At 36.2% G+C, this 26,017-nt stretch overlaps 1 long non-coding RNA gene and 1 pseudogene across 1 annotated transcript; both read left to right on the forward strand.

The window, feature by feature from the left end:
- Positions 1 to 28: 28 nt before the first annotated feature.
- Positions 29 to 11,753, forward strand: LOC148920224 (uncharacterized; annotated as a pseudogene).
- A 12,487-nt stretch (positions 11,754 to 24,240) lies between these two features.
- On the forward strand, positions 24,241 to 26,017 carry LOC148920225 (uncharacterized). The gene is made up of 2 exons (XR_016124741.1): positions 24,241 to 24,649; positions 25,541 to 26,017. It is a non-coding gene; the product is annotated as an uncharacterized LOC148920225 (long non-coding RNA).

Here is a 26,017-nt window from a genome sequence, read left to right on the forward strand (position 1 = left end):
AAGTGGCATCTCGAATTTGCGTATTGAAATGGACTCTGCGATGCAGTCCTACTTCTCAAATAGGGTGACTGACCGCTTAGCGAAGGGGAGCTATAATTTTGATTTGGGGTTTGTTGTGCTTGATGAGATTCCTAGCTCGGTTGAGGCTACGTTTGATGATGATTTGTTAAGAGTTCCTAGAACTCGTAGTGTCTCTGTCATTTAGTTTTTGTGTGTTTAGGGTTAATCTCCCCACCTTATTTTTTAATAAAAAGTGCTTTCCCTTTATTAAACATTTTAATGAAAAGCCATTTCAATATAATACATTTTTTAGTCATTATATACGGTTCACAGCACTTTCACAAAAAAATTAGCAAACACTTAGAAACTGATTATTGTACCAATAACACTTTTAACAAAAAGTTTACCAAAAGCCAAACTGCTTTCTCTCATAGCTGATTTCTCTGACAACAAATTTGACAACGATTATTTTCACAGCCCAGCAATGCCAAATTGGAATGCTAGATAACTCAAACCTAAAATTTCCACCTCTAAAAGAGAACAATTAATGTATATCCCAGATTCAAACTATTTTTGAAAAATCTTTTTTATGTTAATTTTACAATATTAAACAAAAATTTATTATAATATTAAAACTGAGGAATGGGGCGTGGTTTTAATTTAAACAAAAATTTGATCGGGAAGTGTGATTTTTAATGTTAATTATTTTTGTATGTGAAGATTTTTTATTTTCTATAGCCCAGGTTAGCCATAGGGATGGTCCATCCCTGACTGAAACAACATTGCCTGGGTTTTTTTCGCTTCCCTACTTCATACCTCAAGCAGCTTTTTCCTTTGGGACTTTTTGGTTAGTTAGGGTTGAAAAAAGAACGAAGAGAATGAGGGAGAGGATGAAAGTGAATGTGAAGAGATCAGGAGTTGTGTTGCTTGGAGGCATTTGGGTATCTAACGCTCTAGATTGGGTTCTGTTTTTTTAACACAATAAAAAAAAACTATATATCACTAACTCGTTTAACTCCAACCCATTGTTTTGGGCAGATGAAGTTGAAAGAGTGTGATGCGGATGCTACCAACAAAGCCACACAAGAACCACGCCACAAAAATAAAGAAGAACAACGAGAGGCCTTTGCGGCTCCAGCCAAAACAATAATATAATAGTCTGTCAAAAGTCCCCATCCTTAAGTTTACAGGCTGCTCAAATGGTTATGTAACCCTAGGATTATTTAAAATGAAAAAAACTAATAAAGTCATAAATAAAATAAAACAATTATTAAAAGATAAAAAGACTAGACATGATAGTCTTTGAGATAGGCTGGTTATTTATGGTTCCTCTTGGGCCTGCTATAAGAAGCTACTGCATCAGGCTCTTCGGGTTGAGAATGAGTCGTCCTCGAGTTTGAATCATTGTCACTATTCCCACCAAGATAAGCTTGCAAATCAACCACATTAAAAGTTGCAAAAACGTTCATGTTACCAGGCAGTTTGAGAATATAAGCATTAGCACCTACATGCTTCAACGCCTTAAATGGGCCATTAGCTCAATCTTGCAACTTGTCATGCTTTCCACATGGGAACCTCTCTTTCCTCATATTAAGCCACACAAGGTCGCCAACTTGAAATTCAACATGTCGCCTATGCTTATTGGTAGCTGCTTTATAATTTGTTGTTGGTATCTTCAACTTTCTTGCGTACCTATTCATATAAGGTTATATATATATATATATTCATCCATGTCATGTGCGTCACCATTGAAGTGATCAGTCTCCAGTAGCGGAACCAAATCCAAGGGACTATTGGGATTGCCATCATAAACGACTTCAAACGGACTCATGTCAGTACTACGACTCTTCGACTTGTTATAAGAAAATTTTGCATGTGGCAAGGCGGCACTCCAGCTAGCTTTATTCTTCCCAACTCCCAAAGATATGTCTGTTTGACCATAGGTTTGTGGATGATATGCACTACTAAATTGTAATGTTGTTCCCATCTTCTGCCAGAGAGCGCTAAAAATGCATAATAAATTTTGAATCTCTGTCAGATGTGATGATCGTAGGAACACCATGGAGCTTGACTATTTCATGAAAATACAGATCGACGATGTGGCTGCATCCATAGTTTTTTGACAAGGGACGAAATGCACCATTTTAGAGAAACGATCCTCCACCACAAGTATAGAATCATGTTCATTCTTCATCCGAGGTAGACCAAGAACAAAATTTATGCTCACATCCATCCATGGGCATTGTGGTACATGAAGTGGGGTGTAAAGACCTGTATTCTGATGGTGACCCTTGGCTACATGGCATACTCTACAACGCTGCACATATTTCTCCACTTCCTTTGTCAGTTGTGGCCAATAAAATTTATGTTTCACAAGAGCTATAGTTATGTCTCTACCAAAATGTTCACTGAGTCCTCCACCATGTTGTTCTTCAATTATTAATTGTCTCAAGGAACAATATGGAACACAAAGTTTGCTACTCTTGAACAAATAAGTTTAATGTATAGAGAAATCAAGGGTTGGTCTTTGCTCCACGCAATCGGCCCATATATGACCAAAGTCTACATCATCTTTATACAAATCCCTCATATGATCAAAGCCTACCACATGCATTGTAAAATTAGTTAGTAAGACTTGCCTTCGATCTAAAGCATCAGCCACCCTGTTCTGAGTTCCTGCTTTATGGCGAATGGCAAAATTATATTCTTGAAGCTTTTCCACCCATTTGGAATGGCGGCGATTAAGTTTCTACTGGCCATTAATGTACTTCAACACCTCATGATCAGAATAAAGGATGAATTCCTTACATATCAGATAGTGCCTCCATTCTCGCAGGGCTTACATGATCGTATAAAATTCAATGTCATATGTCGAGTACCTTCTTTTTATGTCATTGAGTTTCTCGTTGAAAAATGTGAGCGACCTCCCTTTTTGGCTTAAACATCTCCCCTCCCATGAAAGAAGCATCACATTCAACTTTAAATACCTTGTGATAATATGGGAGTGCTAACATCGGTGTCTCTGTCATAAGTTTTTTAATGGCTTGAAAACTATTGTCAACTTCCATTGTCCACTTAAACACACGCAACTTTAAACAATCAGTAATAAGTTTAACCAAAGAGCTAAAGTTACAAATAAACCTGCAATAAAATGAAGCCGACTCATGAAAACTTAGGATATCTTGAATGGATTTAGGTGTTGGCCAATCTAAAACTATTGTAATTTTCTTCGGGTTGACTTTGATGCCAGTTAAAGATATAACATACCCCAAAAATATCAAATTATCGGTCAGGAACTCACACTTTTTAAAATTAGCATACAACTTCTACTCCCTTAGTACTTCAAAAAAATTTCTCAAGTGTTCTACATGCATATTGGGGTCACGGCTATACACCAGGATGTCGTCAAAATATTCCACAACGAATTTTCTCATAAAGAGCCGAAATATTATGAGACGCATAAACGTGCTTGGTGCATTAGACAGACTAAATGACATCACCATCCATTCGAATAACGTATCTCGGGTCTTGAACATAGTCTTCCATTCATCTCTAAGACACACTCTGATTTGGTGTTATCCGCTGTGCAAATCAATTTTTGAGAATATTTTCAAACTGGCTAGGTGATCAAGCATGTCATCCAATTGTGGAATTGGAAACTAGTACTTCACTGTAATTTTACTGATCACCCTGTTATCCACGTACAGGCGCCACAATTTATCTTCTTTTGGGATAAGTAAAGCCAGGACGGCGCATGGGCTCATGCTCTCTCGAATGACACTTCTTTTTAATAGCTTCATGACTTGCTAGTTAAGTTCATCATACTTCTAAGGACTCATGCAATAATGTGCTTTATTGGGCAAGCTAGATCCTAGCACCAGATCAATGTGATGTTGGATATCTCTCATTGGTGGCAAACCTGCACATATTTATCTAGCGCAACATCACTAAAGTTATGTAATAAAGACTCAATATCAGGGGGAATTGAACATCCAAAACCTATTTCTTTGACTAGGAGCATATAAATGCTTTCACAGGTCGTAGACTCCCTCATAAATTCAACCACAGAAAGAAATTTTTTTCCCTATCCTCTTCCTTTCTTTAGAAGACTTTATGTTCTTGATGGGCCTAGACTTATCTTTACTCCATCTTTATGAAAGGAATACATGTGTTTTTATATCCGTCATATACAACTCTTCGATCATACTGCCAAGGCTGACCCAACAATAGATGACATGCATCCATCGGCACCACATCACACCATTGAGAATCACTATAATTGTTGCCATTAGGAAAAGACACTAAACAATGTTGGTTAATTGTGACTTTTTTTCCTTTCTTGAACCAAGCAAAGCTTGTATGATGTCGGCATTTTTTTCTATTTGTAAATTCAATTTTTCCACAATTTCTTGCTAAACTACATTCTTGCAACTACCTCCGTCAATGATGAAGTTGTAGACCTTCCCACTTGATGTGCATCTTGTGTGGAAAATATTATGCCTCAACCAGGTTGCATAATCATTTATTTTTGTTGTTTTCATGGCTCTTCGTATGACTAACGTCTCACCATGATCACTGCAAGTGATTTCAGCATATTGTCATTATTATTGTCATTATAATCATCATAAAATGGGGGTTCCTCCACCTTTTGCTGAACTCCTCAATGAGATTGACAACTTGTCAATTCGAGCATTCGGAAGCAATATGCTCAATTCCTAAGCATTTGAAGTACTTCACACTCTTCGTCTTGTTGAAATAGGATCCGTGATGAGCATCATAGGGCTGGGTTATTAGTGGTTCATTCTTTTGATTTTCAAAGTCACACTTGCCGTAAGTAACGTTTGTCGCCATTCTATTTAGAACAAATTTTGGGGCCCGACTTTTATTCAAAGTATTCATTCATTGGACGTTTCTATCGTTTCTTTTGCTGCCTCTTGACATTGACAACCAACTTATATACATCATCACAACTCAAAAATTGTTGGAGCTCGATGACATCATGGATTTCTTGGCGTAGCCCGCCAAGGTAACAAGCTACTGTAGGACGACACATCTCCAAATAAAGAGGAGTCTCATTGGGACAAAATTAGAGGCGATAAAGAATGCATGGAAAGTAAAAGGTGTAAGCTTGTGTAGTGATGGATAGTCGGATTAACATAGACCTCTTATCAATATGATGATGGCTTGTGATCAAGGGCGGAACTAGGAATTTTTCAACCGGTGGGCTAGCTAAATTTTTTAACTAAAATAAAACTATGCATTAAATCATATAAACCATGCTAATAGTATACATTAAATCAAATAAAAGTATAAACCATGCAAAGTATGCATTAAATAATATGTTCAACAACATAATTAAAAGTGTACTTATTGAAGTTGTGCCCTGTGATCCTTAAGAGAATTGAAATCTTTTATTGTAACATCTAAATTGATATTGTCAGCAAGTTCTTTTTCAATGTAGATAACCATAGAATCTGCTAAAAATCATTCTCTATCTTGTTGCGAAGAGCTGTTTTAACAAGTTTCATAGCTGAAAAAGCTCGTTTAGTAGTTGCCGTAGAAACAGGAAGAGTTAGCATAAGACAGATCAACCTATCAATCAAATGATATCTTTTTGACCTTTTTGTTTCAACTAATCCCCGACATAATTCAGAGAGTGTAGACACTTTTTGAAGTACATGATAATGAAGTACATTTGCCTCGTAAAGTTTCAGCTGTCATCTCAAAATATGTAACTCTTTTGGAGTGAAATCTTGAGGATAAAATCTCTCTGCAAGGCTACAAATTTTATCAATATTAAATGATTAAAAGAATCACTAGGGTCCAAAGCGGAGCTAAGAATAAGAAGTTCCATTGCCCCTTAATTGAACCTACTATTCAACTCTGCCAACTGAAAATCTGTTGCGTCATTGAACATGTCAAAGTGGTAATGATGCTCAACTGTAATATTGTCCTTTTGCTGACAAGAACGACATGTTCCCACTTTATATTGAGCATTCATATCAGGCATATCAATGTCATGTTTCTTGCAAAACAAATCTACTTTCCCAATAAAAGTTTCGCAACCATTTAATCTCAATTTTCCAAGGCATCTTTTGTTGTACCAACTAGGTTCATAACATTCACGATGTCTTGAGACTTATGTTGTAGTTCTCGACAAAGGATATCTGTGAGTCCTATAATTTCTTTCAATAGATGCAAGATGTATACAAATTCGAATTGCCTAATGCATTGTATCCACCAATAGTTTCCCCACGTAAGGAGCCTGTGGATCCATCCTCCTTTATATTCTTAAGAACTGTACAAACTGCATCATACATTTCTATCAAATCACAAACGGAATCATAATGAGAACTCCACCGAGTGGCTCTAGGTCGATGCGAGGTACCAATTTGATTAGCTCATCTACCAGTCTCTCGTTCACCAACAATCAACTGCTCTACAATATTCATTGATTAAACAACTTGTAACTCAGTATGATGTTTTGGAGAAGCCTTAATGACATTGACAATTGAATTCAACGATGAAAAGAATAACCAAATTATAGTGACTTCTTTTGATGCTGAAACTAATGCTAACTGTAGTTGATGAGCAAAACAGTGTACATAATATGCATATGGGCAATCTCTAAGAAATAATGCTTGTAGTCCATTGCATGCACCCCGCATATTACTAGCACCATCATATCCTTGACCTCTCATCTTGTCAATACATAATTCATGGAGATCAAGTACTTTCTTGATCTCTTTTTGAAGTGTTGATGCAATAGTGTCTTCAACCCACACAATGTCAAAAAAAAGGTTCACGTAGAAAACCATCATTATCAACAAATCTTAAAACAATAGCCATTTGCTCTCTATTTGACGTATTTTGTGATTCATCAACAAAGATACAAAAAGCAGAATGCCAAACTTCTTCACGAATTTTTTTCTCACTTTGTTTGCGAGAATATTTAAAACTCCTTTTGAATCTTGGGTGAGGTATATTTTGCATTTCATAGGGCATTCTCTAAAACAACTTCAGCCACCTCATCATTAAACTTTGCTGTATGCTTGACCATTTCAATAAAATTTCCACGATTTTTAGAATCCATGATATTTTGCATTTACACTTGTTGTAAATAAGAATTTACATTTAACAAATGAGAAAGACATGAGCAACAAATCCATTTTTATATTTGTTATAAATAAGAAATTACATTTAACAATCGAGAAAAACATGAGCAACAAAACCATTTTTACATTTGTTATAAAATGAAAAATTACAGTTAACAATCGAGAAAGACATGAACAGCACACCAAGCCCGCCTCACAAGATTGGCATGGAATGAACTTTTTTCAACTGAAATTTTACAAAAATTAATTTATAATAGTTATAAATAAATAAAAAGAGAGACCCAGACCTGGTGAAGGGTAGATGAGTTCTTGACTGGGCTGGGATAGGGGCTGAGCGGATCTTCTTCTTCTTCTTCTCTCTCTTTTCTTTTTTCTTTCAAACTAAAATGAAAAATTAGAGAACACAGAACGGCTATGGAGAAGAGAAGAAATTGCTAGGTTTAAAGTAAGAATTTTTTCCATTTTCATTTTTTATTCAAATCACTACAAAATATAGCCCAACACAGCCCAGCCCTACATGTAAAACTTAATGCAGCACAACCCCTAAAAGCACATGGCTGATATGTAAGCCACCGAACATACTCTATTGTTGTCTTGAATCGTAACCGATTTTACAAAATTTCTTCATTTGATTGTCGAATAATAACTTTATCGACATGTTGAGATGGGTTCATCAAATCCTCCATACATCTTTCACAAGTATTATACGATGAAGATGGACCTCTAACATGAGTCAAAAATTACATTTAACAACCTAGAAAGACATGAACAGCAAACCAAGCCCGCCCCACAAGATTTGCATGGAATGAATTTGCTTTTTCTTTTTTCAACTCAAATTTTACAAAAATTAATTTATAATAGTTATAAATAAATAAAAAGAGAGACCCGGACCTGGTGAAGCATGGAGGAGTTCTCGACTGGGTTGGGAGGTTAGGAGGATCTTCTTCTTCTTCTTCTCCCCCTTTGTCTTTCTTCTTTCAGACTAAAATGAAAAATGAGAGAACACAGAACGGCTATGAAGAAGAGAAGAAATTGCTAGGTTTAAAGTAAGAATTTTTTACATTTACATTTTTTATTCAAATCACCACACAACACAACCCAGCCGTACATGTAAAATTTAATGCAGTACAACCTCTAAAAGCACATGTCTGATATGTAAGCCACTGAACATACTCTATTGTTGTCTTGAGCCGTAACCGATTTTTTAAAATTTCTTCATTTGATTGTCGAATAATAACTTTATCAACATGTTGAGATGGGTTCATCAAATCCTCCATACTTCTTTCACAAGTATTATGCGATGAAGATGGACCTCTAACATGAGTCAGAAATTACATTTAACAATCGAGAAAGACATGAATAGCAAACCAAGCCCGCCTCACAAGTGTTTGGCGGTCGCGAATCTCACGGCCTGGTGCTCCGGGCCGAGGGGATGTGTGTCAACACGTGACGTCCTTCTTTTGGATGAGGTACGGTTATGCGCGGGCATGCCAGCACGGTTTATCGTATGTCGAGATGATGATGAGGTTCGGGTAGAAGATGGTTTAAATGTTGCGCATGTTTTACGTTCGACTTCTAATCAACCGATTGTGGCCGAGAGAGGAACTAATCTCGGCCGTCAGGTTCACGGCCTAAGCTACAAGGCCGTTTAGTGATGGTGTTGGTGGCGGGTTTTTTAGGTGGTGCTCCGGCGCGTTGCTCAGAGAGCGACGGTCGTATGATATATGGGGTGAGTGAGGCGATAACATGGATGGTGCTCTGGCGCCTTGAAAATCAAGGGTCGTATGATATATTGATGAATAGATTTTCCTTACAATCTACCACTACTCCTAAGACAACAAATAAAGGTATTGAAAGTGCATTACAGATAAATATAATTTGCTCCGTGGGAGGCTTTTGGTTTGATGTTTGAACCCTTTGAATGTAGTCTTGAGCTTAGTATTTATAGGAGTCCTGGAGGGATATTCGAGGCTGACAAGACCTGCGTGGTGGAGTCTGACCGGGGCAAGTGGGTAGTCAAATCGGCATTTGGGATCGTGAAACATAGGTTTGGGTTTGAGAAGCATGGTGGTGTGACCCCATAAATCTCAGTAAATCTCGGCCACCGCCCTGATCCTGGGTTCTGCCCCCTTGGCCGTGGGAATGCATTTAATGCCTTAGTCTGGTGGTTGGTGATCCGACCCTAAGTCGTGAGATTACTTGTGAGAATGTCTGCGCGTAACCACCCTGATTTCCATCACCAAATCCTAACTTTAGTCACTTCCCTTGTGCATTTAATGCTTCTTGTAACTAGTGGGTTTGTTGCGAAGTCAGAGGCATTACTTCATTAAATGAAGCGTGGGGCCCTGAGGCCACGTGGTGATTTAACCATAGCCTTTTTAAGCCGTATCTTTTACGGCCTTCAATACCGTGGTCGCGAAGCCGAGAGGATTCTGCCTTTGCAGCTCTTCTTTCGTTTTTAGGAAGGCGAAATGCTTGACGAAACGGCAGGCGCTAGGGCCGAAGGGAAGTCCTTTCAATTAGTTTATGACCGTGATTTATTAAGCACAAACAACAAGATTGACATGGAATGAATTTGCTTTTTCTTTTTTCAACTGAAATTTTACAAAAATTAATTTATAATAGTTATAAATAAATAAAAAGAGAGACCCACTGTGAAGCGTGAAGGAGTTCTCAACCTGGGAGAGGGAGGCTAGGAGGATCTTTTTCTTCTTCTTCTCCCCCTTTTCTTTCTTTTTTCAAACTAAAATGAAAAATGAGATAACACAGAACGGCTATGGAGAAGAGAAGAAATTGCTAGGTTTAAAGTAAGACTTTTTTACATTTTCATTTTTTTTATTCAAATCACCAAAAAACACGGCCCAGCCCTACATGTAAAACCTAATGCAGCACAACCCTTAAAAGCACATGCCTAATATGTAAGCCACCGAACATACTCTATTGTTGTCTTGAGCCGTAACCGATTTTTCAAAATTTCTTCATTTGGTTGTCGAATAATAACTTTATCAACATGTTGAGATGGGTTCATCAAATCCTCCATACATCTTTCACAAGTATTATGCGATGAAAATGGACCTCCAACATGAGTCAAAAATACATAATTCTTTCCATCATTAACTCTTTTCCAATTATTAAAACCCTCAGTAGTTAATGCAGGATGACCATTACCAAAAACAAAACATGGAAAACAATAAACTTTATCTTCTGAAGTGGAAGAACCAAGAATATTGAAATTAACGATATTGCGATCCAAACTGAGACCTTGGATACTCTGATAATTTTGGTTGGTAAGGTCCAACTTTGATATAAGCACGTCGAACCTCATCACATTGATTAATATGATATTCAGATATTTGAATACGTTTCTCAGGGTCTCGTTCCAAAAAAGCAACCTCAAATTGGTTATGTTCAACTACGGGAGATGTGTGATGAGGTGACTCAATTGATGGTGAAGCCTTATCATTGAATGTAAAAGCCTTGTCATTGTCTAATTTATCACCATCATTTTTTTTCTTGAAGAATGAATGAATAGTTTTTACTCTTTTACTTGCTTGGTTCTGATGTGACATTATAATCTAATTACACATATAAAAAACAAAACAATTTAATTTATACTAAACAAATCAATGAAAAAAGATAAAAATTTGAGACTATGGAGATTTAGATACCTTTATTACGCATGTTGATGATGAACTCGACTTTGGTAGCACAAAATACAAAACGTTATAGATATTCTTTTGGGACTGCTAGGGCTAAGTTTCATAAATATGAATATCGTCTTCTTTTTTTTATATTAGACTAACTAGGATACTTATAAAGTTGCGCAGGACAAACTTGGCTAGGAATAGGATACTTCATCATATCAGACTAGGATTCTTTGTTCAATGGGAAACTAGAATACTTTATTGAATAGGAAATATACCACACAAGAAATAAACATTAAAAAAAATAATAAAAAGACAACAGCTAGCCACCAATGCATTGGCTATGTAACCCACACTAGCCCTCATAAACACAACCATATCTAATTTTTATTTATTTATTATTTTTAAAAAAGGTCCCTGGGTTAGAGCCCACTCTAGCCCATATGATGGTTCTGCCCCTGCTTGCGATAGTGGGCCTATGTTCTTGAAGACTATCAATTGTGAAGGTGAGACAAAAAATGCATTATTCATTGCTAACTTGGTTGATGAGTGCATTCGTGAAATTGATCCACAAAATGTGGTCGAAGTAATCACCGACAATGCAAGTGCTTGCAAAGCGGCTGGGCAAATTATTGAGGCCAAGTATAGTCAAATTTTTTGGACTCCATGTGTTGTGCACACACTAAACCTTGCTTTGAAGAACATTTGCGCCCTGAAGGTGATGTGTGGGGTCAATGCAATTGGTGTCGATGAGTGTTGGGCAGTGAAAAACTACATCATGAACCACCAAATGAGATTGGCCATGGTTAATCATCATTCAAAGTTCAAGTTTCTTTCAATTGCCGATATTCGCTTTACTTCCATAATTGTGATGATGAGGAGATATAGGAAAATAAAGCTTGAATTACAAAGAATGGTGGTTAGTGAGGAATAGGATGCATATCAACAAGATGATGTTGAAAAAGCAAAATCGATCAACGAAAAAAAATCTTGAATGATGTACTTCGGTCTATAATTGATTACATACTTTGTTTTATATCTCCCATTTATAATATGCTTAGAAAGTGTGACACGGGGTATGCCTTGTCTTCACTTGGTTTATGAATAGTGGGAGTGTATGATAGTAAATTCATTTAGTTGTTTTAGTCATTATACTTTCATCATTTATAATTTATGTTTTCATCACTTTTAGGTATTATACCATAGAATGGCTTGTTCAAAATCGTGTTGCTTCGCATCAAGACCAAGAGATTACATTACAAAGACAAAAATGCTTTGAGCGACTCTTTCCTAATGATTTGGAGAGAATGAATGGTAGAGAGGAGTATGCTGCTTTTTCGGGTAGAATTGACCATTTTTCAAGTACGGATTCTTTAATTGATAAAGGTCATATGCAACCGGTGAAATGGTGGATTTTCTATGGAGCTTTTTCTCTAATCATTCAACTTTTGGCTTTGAAGTTATTTGGCCAACCTTGTTCCTCCTTTTGTTGTGAAAGAAATTGGAGTACATATAATTTTGTACATTTGTTTAGGAGGAACAAGATAACACCACAAAAAGCCGAAGATTTGGTATTTGTGCATAATAATCTTCGTCTTCTACCAAGAAAGATGTCAGTTACAAAGAAGTTGAGACTAGGATGCCGGATGTTGGTGGGGATGGATTTAATACTATGAACATGAAAAATGTAGGTGTGCTAGAAATTGCAAACCTTTCACTTGACGAACTGGAATTAGAAGGCATGTTGATTTCTAATAGCAACAACAATGAAGACATAGTGCCAGTTTGGCATTGCTTATTCGGGGTGATAAGTGATTTTTAAAAAATTTTGAGAAGCCCAACCCGTTTGGTAAACTGCGAAAAAATCACTTATTATTAAAAATTGCTGTGAGAGAAAGCTATAAGGGAAAGCAGCTAATTAGGTGCTTTCATTTTCTGATTATCCAGGAATCAGTTTTGAAGAGGTGTTGGGTTTAATGATTATGCAGCAATCATTTTCTGATTATGCGTAAAATCAACATCAACAACACTTTTAACAAAAATTTTACCAAACGCCAAACTACTTTCTCTCACAGCTGATTTCTCTCACAGAAATCTGACAATGATTATTTTCACAGCACAGCAATGCCAAACTGGCCCATAGATGCTTGAAGATGATTAAGAAGGCGTGTTGTTTTATTTTGTGGTGTATTAATTATTATGTACGGATCATGAACATGAGTACTTTGTTTTGTTTTATGGTATTATGACATTGAAGTATTGAGTATTAATTATTATGTATGGACATGAACATGAGTACTTTGTTTTGTTTTATGATATTATGACATTGAAGTATTGGGTATAAATATAAATATAAGTATATATTATTATAAATTTTTTATTTTTTATTATTATTTTAATTGTCCCATCATAGCCTTGTCCATGTCGCGTTTTCATGTCCTCGTGTCAGTGTCCGTGCAACATAGATGAAGGTGCATCATGATTTTTATCCTTTCAAAGCTAGTTAGCACGCACAACCTATGTTTGACCCGAAAGAAAGAAAAAACATTTCAAAGTTAGTTGGCATGCACAACCTATGTTTGACCCAAAAATTTAAGTGAGATAATTACATGCATCTTTCTCAATGGAAGCATTTGTTATAGGGTTACATAATATTTAACTCCAACAAATTTGAAGAATGCAAAAAGCCTTAAACTATCATGCCTCTTTTGGTGGCACATTTTTTGTTATTTGCTAATAATAGAATCAATAGATTTTTATAGTCGTAAATCATTCAAATGAAATGATGAAGGTGCGTCATGATTTTCACCCTTCCAAAGCTAGTTAGTTCTATGTTTGACCCAAAAAAAAATGTTATGTGAGATAAATACATGCATCTCCCTCAATGGAAACAATTGTTGTAGTGTTACATAACATTTTACCTCCAACAAATTTGAAGAATGCAAAAAATCTCAAACTATCATGCATATTTGGGCAGCACATTTTTTGTTGTTTGCTAATAATAGCATCAATAGACTTTTATAGTTGTAGATCATTCAAATGAAATGATGAAGGTGCATCATGATTTTTACCACTCCAAAGCTAGTTCGAATGCATACTACCCTTCTAGGTTGGGAACTTGAAAAATGTCGAATAATCACACCAAGTGATTTGGCATGACGGATGTAAGAGGCAATCCTTAGTCCCCCAAGTTTGCAATCTAGAAGTCGCTTTCAACAAGACGTTAACCGAAGCCAACATTTGGTGATCTAGAATATGGCGTGTGTGTTGTGTGAAGAAACAATATGTACTATCGATGCATGCCTTGTAGATTGGTAAGAAGGTTATGCTCATGTCGCGTGAGGCAGTCTCCTACACAATTGGCATGTGTCTTGTAACAAATCGGTATCTGTAATCATATTTCCTGCCACTTCTCTTATTACTAATGTCAATATTAGGTTCCCAATTTTAGTATACATGGCTTTTATCACCTTTATCATCTCCTCATATGCTGCTTTATACCTCCACTATCGCTATAAAAAAAAACAAAAACAAATCAACCCATAAGTAACAAACACAAATTTTTAAACAAAAATCAAGTTCATATAAAATAAAATAAAAAAATAAAAAAAGCCAAACAACTATTCAACAATGGAGTCGTCACCTTTGAGCATAATATATCTAAATGTTAGCATAGTGAATATGGGTTAATGGATCCAATGCTAGTGTAAAAGGTGATGCGAAGTAGCTGAATGTCCTTCTCGTGCTTATAGGTTCAGATGCGTTAGCTGAAAGGTCCTAGACGTGCCTTCATCCATATTGATTGTTGACTATGTTATTGCTTTTCCTCCAAACAACGAACCTTCTCAAATAAGAGTCACATAGTCAGGTTGGTATGAGGTAGATCTTCCCCTGTCGAAAGGCGAAGGTGCTAAGTCAGTGAGGGTGGTAAGCTTCCCAACCTTCAAGTTGTTCTAATGATAAGGTTCCCAATTATCGGGGTTATATGGTCCCCCGGGGTTATATGGTCCCCCAGTGACAAATGTGTTTAGTTAATTATGGTACAAACAGTAGTCCCCCAAGTTGCCAATCAAGAAGTGGTTGACAAGCTGCCCTTGCTGTCATGTCTATAAAAAAAGAGCTAACAAAAGTTCTTGTAGTGGTAGTTTTTCAAAAGCTCATGGATGATTCTTCATCTTTACAAGACTAAAAAATGAAAAGAGGTGTTGCGAGCGATTGTGGATAGCATTCTTTAGTCCACAATTCCTCTCTCTCTCTTTCTCTCTCTCTCAAGGCAGCTTAAAGGATCATGAGACAACTGCAAAAAACAGACTAAGGCACAAAGGGTAGGCCTCAGAGATATATAGTGGCCTTGGCTTGGCCCTACATTTCAAGACTGCGATCATGTGACCACTAAACTAAGTCCACAATTCCTATTTATCCAAAAAAAAAAAAAAAAGTCCACAATTCCTCTCTCTCTCTCTCTCTCTCTCTCTCAAAAAAAAAAAACATGCTTGCTTTCTTCCTATTTTATTCAATAAAATGAAATACACAAAATACACAAATAAATTTTATAGGGTGTGTTTATACCCCTAGATTATGAACACAGTACACATACATATATTCATACATATTCTAATAATATTAAGTAATGGTCACAGACATACCCCCATCGATCAAACTCTAGTTCAACTTCAAGAATTTTCAAGTAAATATATTTATGAAAAAATACACACCTCTTACCATAATTGCATCACAACATGAGTATCTTTGTGAAATTCTTACATAGCGAAAACTAATACTAATACAATATATACCTGTGACTTGCATATTTAAAAATTTTAATTATGAGACACTCGCTTAATTCTCGATGACATAACTCGATTTTTGTACTAGTTATATCTTTTCTTTAATAAACTTATTCTCTTTATTTTTTTTGTTGGGGAGGCACAAGCATTGTGGAATAGTGAGGAAGTCACAATGAGCATAACACACTACATAAGATAATACATAAAAATGTCTTTTCCTTTTACTTCCATTTATTTTTATATTACTCCATTTACTAAAGTTTACAATGTAAATAAGGAAGTATCCCCTATTTAGATTCAAATAAAAATACTAGAAAATAAAATTCCCACCAAATCAAAATATGAAAAATCGGTTTTAGTGCAAAATACGATTTAGGCTAAAAATGATGGCTCATTAAGTCAATATATACTTCGTAATAAAATCCCATAAAATCAAGTTTTCTTATTTGATGTGTAAGGAATAAAAACCGCCAAAATTATCTTGAGAAAATGATTATTTGAAAAACCATTTTTCATACTTAGTCAATATTTTTACATAAAACAATTTTACATGTATGAAATGAAAGCATGAAGGGACCTAAGGTCAATCTAGGTAAAAAAAACCTTAGATGCTCAATCCACAAAGAATTTTTAGCCTTTTAAAATTGCACCTCTGCTAAAAAATTCCTGAGTCCGCCAATGGGCTTATGGGTTGGGAACTTGTAAAATGTCAAATAATCGTACCAAGTGATTTGGCATGATGGATGTCAGAGGCAGTCCCTAGTCTCCCAAGTTTACAATCTAGAAGTCGCTTCGATAGGAAGGTAACCGAAGCCAACATTTGGTGATCTAGGATATGGCATGTCTGTCCTGTGAAGAAACAATATGTACGATCGACACGTGTCTTGTCAATCGATAAGAAGATTATGCTCATGTCGTGCGAGACAGTTTCCTACACGATTAGCATGTGTCTTGTAACAAATCAGTATCTGTAATCACATTTCCTACCACTTCTCTTAGTACTAGCCTCAATATTAGGTTCCCAATTTTAGCATACATGGCCTTTATCACCTTTACCATCTCCTCATCTGCTGCTTTATACCTACACTACTGCGCTAATAAAAAAAACATATTAACCCATAAGTAACAAACACAAATTGTTAAACAAAAATCAAGTTCATATAAAATAGAAAATTGTCAAACAACTCATTCAACAACAGAGTCCTTACCTTTGTGCATAAGATCTTCCCACTGTAACAGTTACGATAGTGAATATAGGTTAATGGATCTACAATGTCAATGTAAAAGGTGATGCGAAGTGGCTGAATGTCCTTCTCGGGCTTATAGGTTCGGATGCGTTAGGTGAAGGGTCTTAGACGTGGCTTCATCCATACTGGTTGTTGACTACGTTCTTCCTCTGAACGACGAACCTTCTCAAATAATAGCCATATAGCTAGGTTGGTATGAGGTAGATCTTTCCTTGTCGAATGGCGGGGGTGCTAAGGGGGTGGGGTTGGTAAGCTTCCCAATCTTCAAGTTGTTCTAATGACAAGGTTTCTAATGATCAATGTTATATGGTTCTCAATCATCATAATCTCTCACATGTTATTCGGTTTAGGGTTTAGGGAAGATATGGACATTCGGCAACTCTTCGGCAAGGTAGTGAGCCTGCAAAAGATAAACAGAAAAAACAATTTTCAAGACCTTGGAACCGGTGTAGTACCGGCCGAAGGTTCTCTGATGCTAAAGTCAACAAATATAAAGTGAATATTAATTTTGGAAGAGTATGTTGAAATACAAAAATTCACAAAAAAAAAAAAAAATCAAACGTGGAATTGGATAAGTCCCACAACTTTGATATCCATTATGTGTCACATCCAACAAGCCTCAAATTGATTGTAGAGATAAGGCACAACTTGATAAACCATGTATAGGAAAAGAGTTCAAAAAAGATGGGAGCACAGAGACAAAATAAAATTTTCACAGGTATACTATCATCTCCATTAATTTTTGTGGGGTGGCAACCCGTATATCAATTTCTTGGATGATAAATCTATGTTGGGTGGCAACCCTTGAATCAATTTCTTGGATGGAAATCCATGTTGGGTGGTAACCCTCAAATCAAATTCTTAGATGATAAATCCATGTTGGGTGGCAACCCTTAAATCACATATAGGGATAGTGAATCCATAGGATGATTCCCATTCAATAAAGCTTTGCCGAGCAAAAGGGAATCCATGGAAGAAAAAATGGTGTTCTAGGAGTTAATTCCAAAATGGGTAGAAAAAAAAAAAAGGAACGTGTATCTTGGACTCTCTGACCAATTCTCTCCATCTCTGCTTGAGAAATTTTCTTTTTCTCTCTAAGCACATTGCATCAAAAATAAAATAGGGTGTTTAGTCATAAGAAAAGAATAGGCAGCAACAAAAAAAGATAGAGGTCTTCAAGAAAAGGAAGCCATGTTGTTATGTCAAAACAAATAATAATAAAATAGGGTTGTGTCGCATAACCTCTCTCTCTCTTGGATGATCTTCTTTATCATGTGCTTGTTGGGCATACAGACAAAACAAAGGAAAAGGCTTATATATAGTCCTATTTTGGAAAATGGCTTTGTATTTGTTTGCATGCATATGCAACAAACAAAAAAGAATAAGAGAAAAACAGCCACGATTTTGGACGATGGCTTTGTTTGCATACAGAGACAACAAAAGAAAAAAAAAAAGGAAAGGAAAAGTTGGCAAAAGATTAAAAAAGAAGAGGTGCATGCCTCATTGGGTCTTGGACTTCGTTTTCAATTAAAAGGATTTTGTCAACTTTGACTGCAGAAAAAAGATGCTATGCTATGAAACTCTTAACTATGTGGTCTGACAAAGAAAGGTCATGCATACCTTTTGTTGTGAAAACAAAGATTTCTCTGCTTTTTAGGAGGGTCTGACTGTCAAGCAAAGGAAAATGGAATGGGGTTCCGCTCAAAATAGAGGAAGGATTCTTGGATGTATAATTGTTTCCTAAGTTTGTCAAGACTAATTTGATAAGTCCATAAATATACTCATTTATGTACTCTTTTTACTTAGGTTTTGTAGGAGAATTAGATTTAAAAAGAGCTTATTACTTTACTTTTCTGATTTTTAGCTTTTCTGCGCTCTTAGAAGGTTTTTAAAGAAATATCAACTTTTCGGAGGAATTTTAGCGCAAGAAAGCTAACATCTTGAAGTTCAATCTATGACTTTTGTAGAATTTTCTACTGAGCCAATTGGTACAGTATTACAAGTAAAGTTAGCCCATGTGCTGACATGACAGTTTAGTATATGTTATATGAATGTGAAGAAACTGAAGCCTTTCTGAATTTTTCAAGTTACGTGCTATATATGGTTAGAAAGATAAGACATTTATCTTTCTAAAATATATTTTTAATGATTTTTCTGAAAGGCCGAAGATCCCCAAATCGTGTGATAATTGGGCTGAGCTGTATTTCCCTGTGGAGTTAGGAATTGTGATTTTTACTTTTCTATTTGGATTCCTTGTTTACCGAGACTTCTTGGACGACTCTCAGTCAATTTTAGGGTTTAGAAATCTGATATAAGTGATATAAAAGGCTAGCCAAGGCCTCAATACAAGGGATTCACGTCTTAAAGAACCGCGCAAGAGGAGAAAGCTGCCAACAAGTTCTTTCTTTTCCTTCCTTCTTTTACTTTTCAGTTCTGATGTATTTATTTTTGAGTTAATCCAAGAACATGAGTAACAAATTTCTTGTTAGTTAGGGCTTAATCTTGAAGCCCTAAACATGATTTCAATTTTATAAACAAGTTTGAATGGATTTTCAGTTTTTACAAGCGTGATGATTTCGGTTTCTCTATGTTATGTGAATTATGATATTTTGTTTCTTTGAGTAGCTAACTTGGAAGCATGTATTGAAATTAAATTATTGTAGAACATAGGTCAATTGCCATATTGAATGTGTTCTTGTTTGCAACGAATAATTGGGTTAAGAACTAGTTATGAGAAATCGATTCTTGAATTCTTAATAACAAATGCCATGTTTTAGGGTTTTTGTGACACTCATATTCTCTTTGATCTTAATGGATTCTTGATTGTTAATTTGAGTAAATGCCATACTAGATTTCAATTAAGAATACACGTATTGATGTAAATGTCATACACTTTGTATACACTTAAGAGAGAATCATACAACTCGAGTAAAATGCCATGATCTTGTTGTGAGTGTTGTCATCATATGCTTGCTAGAAATTGATTATCTATTGTTGTTTATGGATTGATTGATTGTTTGGAGGTAGATAGTGAGTCCTATCTATTGTTCTTGACTGATTTTAAACCAATTTATCTTAAACTCTAATTTAAATTCTGTTTTGTTTTATTTCCCGTGTTTTGTTTTATTCACAAAATCAAATCAAAACCCCCTTGGTGTTGGCGTGTGAGTGAAAGGCCTTGTGTTTAATTTTTGTTGTGTGACATTGATAAACATCTCTTTAGATTACAATCTCTGTGGGAATGACCCTTGCTTGCTTACTATACTATCATTTGATTTGTGCACTTGCAAGGTTTTAATATTGTTGTTAAAAATTACCAATATAATTCCTTCACAGATGTTGGGGTTTTTTTTTTCTGTTTGAAGGCTCGTCCGAACTTGTTGATTCTTGGACTGCTATATAGTGGTGAATCAAGCCTTCGTTGCCTCTTTTTCTGAGTTAGCGAAAACTAGGCTCAGAGCATCCCGATGGAGAAGCAAGTCCCAGAGGAGTACTTTGTTCTTCTTCCTGCGGTTGCATGTTTTGTACTGATATTTTTGGCAGCTAGAAAAAGAGTTGGAGATGGTGCATTGATGTTGCACAGGCTTCGCATAAGAGTTTGCTTTGGTGAATCAAGATACTACTATGCTTGGCCTGAGAGACTTGTGGCGTGGGAGCTAAGAGAAAATGAGCATAAAGAAAGGATTAAGGCTTGAGATTTTGATTTTGGGTGTTTACGTCAACTAGATGAAGAGTTTGCGATGTCTGCATTTTCTTACCAAAAAGGCAATGACTATATTTCAACTTAGCTTGAGAGGATGAGTGTTTTAGATTCAGGATGAAGCTTTTTGATAGAGAGAGAGAGAGAGAGAGAGAGAGAGAGAGATAGATAGATATGAGTAGATTTCCAGTGGCTTGAGTAGATTGGACTGAGATTGTGTGAGCTTGGCATGAGAGGTTGGAGTGTGGGATCTAAAGACCCGCAAGTTTAGCAAATGAGAATGCATGTGCTTGGCTTGGTGTAGATAGGCTTAAGCTTGGGTGTTGAGAACTTGTTGTTTGTGGCTATGGCTATGGTGATTTAAGAATTTCAAGAGAAGGATGATGGAAGGAAAAACTTGGGGCTTGAAGGTTATGGTGTTTATAGCTTGTAAGGGAATGAGGAGGAAGGAAAAGCTTGGAGTTATGCTTGGTAAGGCTTTATAGGGAAGATGAAGGATTTCAAGGCAAAGAAAGTAGAAGAAATGGTTGTGATAGCTGAGGAATGGCTGGGATGGCTACTGGAATACTTGCAGCAATCTAAGAGAGGAGGGAAGGTGGTCTGATGGTTGCTAGGGTGCTTGAGCAACCAGGAGATGTTGTTCTCTACTCGTGTTATGGCTTCTAATTTGTAGAAGGCAAGTGCTTTCCTTTATTTCCAATGGGTAAAATGAGGTGATGAAATCATTCTATTTCCAATGTGTAAAAGGAAGCATTGAGACATTATTATTTCCAATAGGCAAAGCTAGGCATTGAAAAATGACTATTTCCTATGGGTAAAGTGAGGTGTCGGAATTGGCTTGTTTAGGGTAATAGGGAGTGATTGAATGATATATCATTTGCTCACCCAAATTGGAGAACTCCAAGCAATGGACTTGGACTTTGATGCTCCCAAGTAGCTAGCCCAAAGTCTCCACTATCCAAGAGCTTTTGTGGGTCTTGTGAACCTCCGTTTTCCACACTACAATCCCTTGTGCAAGCCTGGTAAATCACATGACTTGGGTTCATGTGAGCTTGGTAGGTGATTGACATATGAAAAATGTGTTATTCGCTTCGCATGGCATGCACATTGTTTCTATATTTATTTAATAAATTAATTCCCAAAATACAGCTTGGATTAACGCATGACCAACATTATTGTATTGGGTTTTAAATGTCTTTGGGCTTCTCGTGACTTTTTGGGCCTCAACAATAGCTCTAATTCTTGAAATCCTAATTTGATAACGACTCGTTCACCTAAAGGGATGAGTTTCACTCTGGTGTTGTTTCACGAAGACCATAGTTGTGGGCCAATTGTTGTTCATGGGTCAATCAAGATATTAAGGGCCCATAAACAAATTTTTGGATTGTATGCCCATTAATTCTCAAAAGCCCAAAACATGTAATGGGTGATCAAATAAACACTCATTAAATTTAAGGAGGCCCAAATTGCTTATTATATGATTAATGGATCAATTTTAAAATCCTCAAAGCCATATCAATTGTAGAAAATTAGTTGGTTCATCAAAATTGCTCATTATTTTTCTTGGACATTGACAATAAGGAAAATGGTACAAAACCATCCAATTTTTCCCATTGGTCATCTACCCATGCAAATTTCAATGAGATTAAATTCAAATTTCTCAAACACAAATTCTCAATTAGTGGGCCACACTTACCCATTAATTTCCAATTTTTCCCATGGGTAATCTACTTATGAAAATCTCCAAATTGTCTCAAAGACATAAATTCTAAATTATTGCGCCACATTTACCCATTAATTTCCAACTTTTGGAACTACGTTGGTTTGTTTCCATCAAGGGTACGTATGCAGTCTAGTATCCCAATAAACGCAACCGCAACCAAATTTGGATCACTAGTTACATCAACCAAATTCCCACAAATCCACACAAATCAATTCCGAACTACGTTGGTTTGATCCCTTCACGTAGGCAATCTAGAGACTTAATCTAGAAGCAACCACCCAAATCTTAAATCTAGACAGAATCCCTGGTTTATTCTTTACCAAATTCACCATAAACACAATTCAAAATTGAATCGCTGGTTTATTCAGCTAAATTCACTCAATACATTTCAAATCAAATTTTCCTTACAATGAGTCATTTATTCATTGGAATTCTTTGAACTACAAGTGACTTGATTGTTGCAAGGGATACATGGGCACAGTGAGGTTCGACTTAGGGGCAACCGCAAAACCAAACACATACGTTTTGTTTCTTTATGATAGAATCAAAGGATGTTCCCTTGAAGCAAGGGATTGTAATTAAGAGACACCACGTCACGAATGGGTCAAACATAAAATAATAAAATTTTCATTATTTAATTAGTGGTGGTGAAATTATATTGGGAGGTTCACATTTTTCTTCAACAGAGTAAGGGTAAAAAGTAGTCACATTTTTAATGTGACACTATTCCTCTTTTATAGAAAAAAGGGAATGTATGTTTGTCTAAAGTTTCGATGTGGGACTTTGGGCAAATCACCGTGATACTGATTTGTGTCCCAAGGTCTAGATTATGTAGGCTTGGCCTTCAGCAATTACTTTCAACAAGTTGTTGCCTTATCATAGGAAGATGTATCTTCGATACTTTTGGTTATGGTGACTCTATCAATACTCTAATTTAGAGGTTTTCTTTGGAATGTATCCTATTCTGCAGTTTGTGGGTCTGTCTCTATACCAGTCCCTCAATACTAAATGTGCTTGATTGATTATGGTACAAACACCAAATTAACAAATTTAACCAAATAATTTTAATAAAGATGTTAATAGTTCAACTGTTGGTCTAGTGTGTTACATGAAATGCACTAGCCGAATGACTGAGTGGCAACCATCATACCAGCAGTTTCTAATATGCTTATATACATTCCCAACTCAGACGTGCAAAAATATATATTAATATTATTGAAGCAAAAGCTTCACAAATTACCTCAACTCACAAGATACATGTATATATGGTTACATACAAATTAACATTTTTTTTTTCTTCATTTTTTTAAAATTTTAAATTTTTTACCAACACACTGAAGTGAAAACAGTGAAATGGTTCGGAAAAATTGTTGGTTTTTCAGATATGGAAGTAGAATTGGCAATAGATTGTGTTGTATTGGGTTTGTATCGTGTCAAGAATGCTCAACTCAAATTAGAATCGTTTAATGAACTTGTCATGTCAGATTCGAGTCATGTTAAACATGTTACCTATTTAATAACCTATTTAACACATTATTAAACATGTCACATGTTTGAGAGGAGTTTGAATTCAAATAAAGATGAGAATTAGAATGAGGAGATCAACTTAAGGTAAGGATTTTCATTTGGGTGGGTGAAATCTACTACCATAGGGTACACAGTGGAATAGAATAGAACATATTTATTATTATTAATAAAAATAAAAAATTAAATAATAAATGTGTCAAGTAGGTCATTTCGCAGGTTGACTCTAAATTCACTCGTTTAATTCGTGTCATGGCAAGTTGATCTGAATTTGATATGCAATTTTAATCTCGCGGGTTGACCCGCTAATTTTTTGTGGTGGTTCTAAGTCGTTCGTCTGGTAGTGTCGGAAATTGCCATCCGTATGTGGAAGAAGATTGAGCGCGTACACACTCACAAACTTTAGTGGGTCCTACAATGGCTCTCAAAAATAGAGAACGAAACGACAGCGTTTGGTTTTATTTGCTTTCCTGCTTTGTATCTCTAGCAGCTTTTTAGTCTGGGACCTGTGGGAAGTTGAGTTGGGGCTGAAAGAAGAAGGAAGAGAATGAGGGAGAGGACGAAGGTGAATGCGATGAGATCGGGAGTTGTGGTGCTTGGAGCACTGGCATTTGGGTACCTTACGCTACAGCTTGGGTTCAGGCCCTTCCTTGAAAGAGCTCAACTTGCTGTTGATGAGTCTGAGCCGCCATCTTCCTCCTCCTCAGAACAACAACAGCTTAACTCAGGCTCAACCCGCCACTTCTAAATAAACAATACCCACTACCCAGAGCCTCACAACTCTCACTTGTTTTGCAATTTTTGTTTCTTTCTTTTTTTTCTTTTGTTGGATTGGGAAGTTTTACTGCACTGCGCAACAGGGTTTCTTGCTGACCCAGAGAATTGCTTGGGCCATTGGTGCACTGAAAGGTATTGAATCGAACTTGATTTCATTGATTTAATGGTATTTATGATGGATTTGGATTTATGTTTCTGCCCAAATTTAAAATATATTAAGCAGAAAGAAAGAGAAGTTAAAGGGGTGTGCTTTTCAATTGGTTTAGTGGGTTCTTCTGAATTAAATTCTTACATTCATATTTAGATGAGAATTATCAAGATCATCATCCATCTTCTGGTTGTGCTAGAAATTGAATTTTATCCAGTGAGTGGACTCCCACATGCTCTTTTAAACCTTGATCACAATTTTTCCCTTGTGGTCTGTAATCATTGGTTAAATTCGATGTAGAGCTATACATTTCAAGGCTTGGTCACATAATGAGAGTATCTGATTCTGAATTGTTTTACTTTGGTTTCTGTTGTTTTAACAATGGGTTTGTAGTTCCATATGGTTTCTCCCATCCTAACATGCCCAACAAAACTTGTTTATCAGATGAGTAAACTTCAGTTCATTATGTGACCACAAAAATTCTTTATCATACATTAGCTATACATGCCATTTGAATTCCGTGTACATTGAAGAAATATAATGCTCATTTCATATGGATATGTCGAATGTGGCTTTCATCTCTCACGGTCTCAGCTTACCTCACCTTGTGTGCATTCTTAGTTTTTCTACGTATGTATTTATGATATCATTGACATGGTACTTTTTTTTTTATAAATGTTAATGTTTATGGCAATGTTTTTCCATTTGCTTCCCAACTATTCTATACTCTCTAAGTCTTTAATTTGAAAAGGACATTGCTCGTATACAATGACTTGGCTGGCGCACTCGGAAAACAACACCCTGTGTTCCTATTCTTTTTGTTCCAAACAACTCTTTATCTCATTTCTTTCCCGCTGGTTTGGTATTTAACTCAGGTAAAGACTCAAAACAAATCAACGCCTCCTGTTCTTTGTAGCGGTGGAGGGCGATGGCCCAGCAGTGGATTGTTTTCCGACTGGAAGGGCCACAAAGAAAACATAAGACTCCACAGGATGATTGTGCAAGAGAGCGTTGGATGTGAAAGAGAAGCAATCAGAGAGGGTAAGGAATGTTATAGCTCAGAGGGCTCAAGCATGTGTTTAGTCAGAGGAAGAAGTTTATGCAGAATTGGTGAATTGGGTTTGATCAAAACTTACAATGTAAAGCAAGGGTCAACACATTCTTTGGTTGCCCTGTTGATGAACACAAATTTTTTTAGCTCCAACTGATGTCTGATCACTGTTGATGAACACGATAACTTTTAGTTCGGGATTATTTTTTTTTAATCAAGGGTTGTGGGTAAGTGGATATGCATTGAAGTGGAATACATAAAATGTGTACAATAGGGAAGCTGATAGCAGTTTTAAATGGTA

This window comes from Prunus mume, linkage group LG2, assembly GCF_029339155.1.
Source record: "Prunus mume cultivar Tortuosa linkage group LG2, ASM2933915v1, whole genome shotgun sequence".
In the NCBI taxonomy this organism is placed as follows: Eukaryota; Viridiplantae; Streptophyta; class Magnoliopsida; order Rosales; family Rosaceae; genus Prunus; species Prunus mume.